Here is a 3239-nt window from a genome sequence, read left to right as displayed (position 1 = left end):
TCGTTGGAAATGCACTTTTGTTTGGCAGGAAGAATTGGCACCAGTTGTATTAACAACGAGTAAAGTTCTTATTAGAAATAGAATGGTTATTTCCAAATGTTTACTTATGTTGACAAAATTGATTTAGTATTTTAGAGGGAAAAAAGTCTTCTCGGTAATGTTTTTATATTTTTGAGGGAAAAAAAGTCCTCTCGGTAATGCTTTTATATTTTCGAGGGTGATTAGTTGTTATCAGGTTTTTCGACAAAATTTCTTCTTTGTTAGAATAAATTTTTAAGGCATATGGTTTTATTGGAATCAATTATTTACCAATGATCACATGTGTAGTTGAAATATTCTTGAAATAAGTTTGATGGTTAATTTAAATTCTACAATAAATAGATCATATAACTTGGAATACATATGGAGAAGATTGGACCATAAAATTAAAAATAAAACCATTGAGCAAAAAGGCGCATAACTTAATATAGTATTCTCTGATAAAGAAATAATTTGCATGCTTTTGTTAACTCATAACATTAAAATAGTAGGGTTAATCTGACACACCCCGTCCCGAAGGAGGGTATGTTGGCCGTCACGTGAGAGTGACGTAACCATTTACACGGTTCGGAAGCTTTAAAGACATAAATACTAAGGTATAATACCCGAAAGTGAAACCTACGTTTGTGAAATTCTGTCAGAACACCGTTGAATTCCTCGTGGCCACCAAAGCTCTGCTCTATCTCGAACCTCGAGGGGCGAAAAACAAAGTTGAGTGGGTCAGTAAAACCAATCTTTTCAAGACAAAACATTTCTCAAAACGTTGTAACCCCTCTCCGTAAAACCTGTACTTTCCCAGAAAAATAGCATATGTACAAATATACTTTCATAAATCTCAAAACTCATTTCTTTAACACTTTTCGGAAAAATATGCCATGCCATGCCAAACTATAATATGAATGCATCAATATAAATCAGGTGAAAAATAAATCAACCGGAAACCCTACAATGGTCCTGTACGGCTGAAACTATAGCTCAAAATCTCATCCAGCCGGAGTCATCAACTGTGACTTGTACGGCACTACACTGCACATAAGTCGGAACTACCTAAAGTAGTCTGTACGACTATAATGGTGTAATAATACGCTCTAGTGCTTCTCTCATCAATCATCTGTGCACATAATCTAAGGTCACCCACTAGTCGGAACCCCTCTAATGGTCTGTACGACTGGCATGTCGGAACCACCTCTAGTGGTCTGTACGACATCCCCTACTTGGATCCAAGACGAGCGTGCGGTGTGGTGAATAATATAAGCACTAACACCAAAGGTGCAGGTTATGAGCTTCCAATGCAATTCACATAAAATAAATCGTATGAATAATGTAAAAACTCACATGTGCGTCAACAGTGTCAATTCACATATATATGCATCAATTATCAATTCAAATATCTCATCGATTGCATGCATGGCATTTTAAAACATATTTTCATACAATTGCATTTTCTGGGAAAAAACAGTAGTATATAGGTAATACAAAAACAAAACTGCCCACTCACAGATATGTCGAAGGGTCGTAGCCCCCGAGCCTCCCTTAACTTTGCTCATCGTCCGCATAAGCCTCGCCTATATGAGAAGTAACCGAAATAACGTTATTTAAGCACATAATCAAAACCTTGGAAATAACTTCTCATACGTTGCTCAATTTGGGTATATGAATATACCATAGTGATCTACTCAACCTCACGAACAACCCCATAATTTTAGAAAAATTTTCCGACCACCCACGCGCCACCACGCGCCGGCAAGTGCACGGCAAGACGCGCGGCCACGCGCAAGGAACCCTAACGGTAACAGTAACGGCAGTTAGGGAATATTCCGTTAAAAATCAGCATATACCGTTTAATATAACTGACGCCGTTAGCATATTCCGTCAGACTTGACGGAATATACTCCTCCTTCTTCCTTGGTTCGCCGGTGCCGCTGCAACTCGCCGGTTTCTGGAAATTTTTCCAGGCTTCGTATTTCAGTCAATTCTTAACCATTTTTCATGAAATCTTCACCAAAATGAAGCTTACAACATAAGAAACAAAACTTTACCAAGATTTGGACCTAAAACCTTCGAGAACTTGCCAGAGATCCTTCGATAATTCCGGCCAAACTGTGATGCTTCGATCTCGGTCTCCAGACGTCTAAATCACATCATTCTTCCTCTCCGAGCTTCGTGGTGAGGTCCTTAAGCTCCCTATGAGCTCCAAATACCTTGAAACCTTCAATTCCACGAGCACATGAACAGTACCAAATATTGGGTTCTCTGGTTCTACACAATCCCGACGTCCAAACTTCGTGAAAATGGTACTCCGAGCATCATGAGGGTGATCTAAAGCTTCCCATAAGCTCACAATCAATTGAAACCCCCACGATCGCAAGAGTATAAACAGTGCCTTCTTCGGGGTGCCTGGGTTCTCAGGTTTTCAAAGGTTTCATGTCTAACAATTGGTATGGTTGAGTTCGCGATGATGAGAGGAAGGAGATGGTACTAATCACAAGCTCGATCTGTGCATAAATGGGTTGGTTTGAGGTTCGTCCGTACATTTGTACGGACATTGCAGAAAATCGAAAGGGAGAGGAGAGAGAAAAGGTCAACGGGTGGGTGAATGTGTGGTCCGTGTGTGATCCAGCCAACCAAGGCAAAACAACAACAAAAATAATTCAAGTCTAAGTCCCTAATTGGTTCCAAAATATTAGGGACTTAACCTATTTGTCCACATTCACAACTTAAGCCATACAACGCCACAACAAAATTCATTAACCCAAGGGCAAAATCATCTTTTCACGCCATCAGAAAATAAAATATTCCAATATTTTGGGACGGGCTGTTACAATCTACCCACCTTATAAAATTTCGTCCTCGAAATTTCATACGATCATAATCCACCAATAAACATAAGACAAATTGATATACATCTCTCTCATCCAATTCTCTGTCTCCCATGCAGTCTCTTCCACTGAATGGTTTCTTCACAAAACTTTTACTAAGTACGCTATCTTAGTTCTCAGAACTTTCTTTTTCCAACCCAAGATCGTCACTGATTCCCCAACATAATTCAAATTCGGTTAATCTCCAAAGGTTGAACTGGAATCCCATGCGACGGATCTACTACATAGTGACGAAGCATCAAAACAAAAATACATTAGGCACCTTAGCCAATTCTGAAGACAACTCAAACCTGTACGCAACTTCATCGATTCCTTCAGTGA

General features: G+C 39.4%; 1 long non-coding RNA gene across 1 annotated transcript; it reads right to left on the bottom strand.

Annotated features, from left to right (window-relative positions):
* Positions 1-457: 457 nt before the first annotated feature.
* On the bottom strand, positions 458-3239 carry LOC139197016 (uncharacterized). Its single transcript, XR_011581976.1, has 4 exons — positions 2079-3239; positions 1878-1978; positions 1538-1604; positions 458-729 (listed from the first exon to the last, which is right to left on the bottom strand). It is a non-coding gene; the product is annotated as an uncharacterized lncRNA (long non-coding RNA).

The sequence above is a fragment of the Malus domestica genome, chromosome 06 (genome assembly GCF_042453785.1).
Source record: "Malus domestica chromosome 06, GDT2T_hap1".
NCBI classification, from domain to species: domain Eukaryota; kingdom Viridiplantae; phylum Streptophyta; class Magnoliopsida; order Rosales; family Rosaceae; genus Malus; species Malus domestica.
Note: the sequence above shows the minus strand (reverse complement) of the source record. Positions and strands in the feature narration are given on the sequence as shown.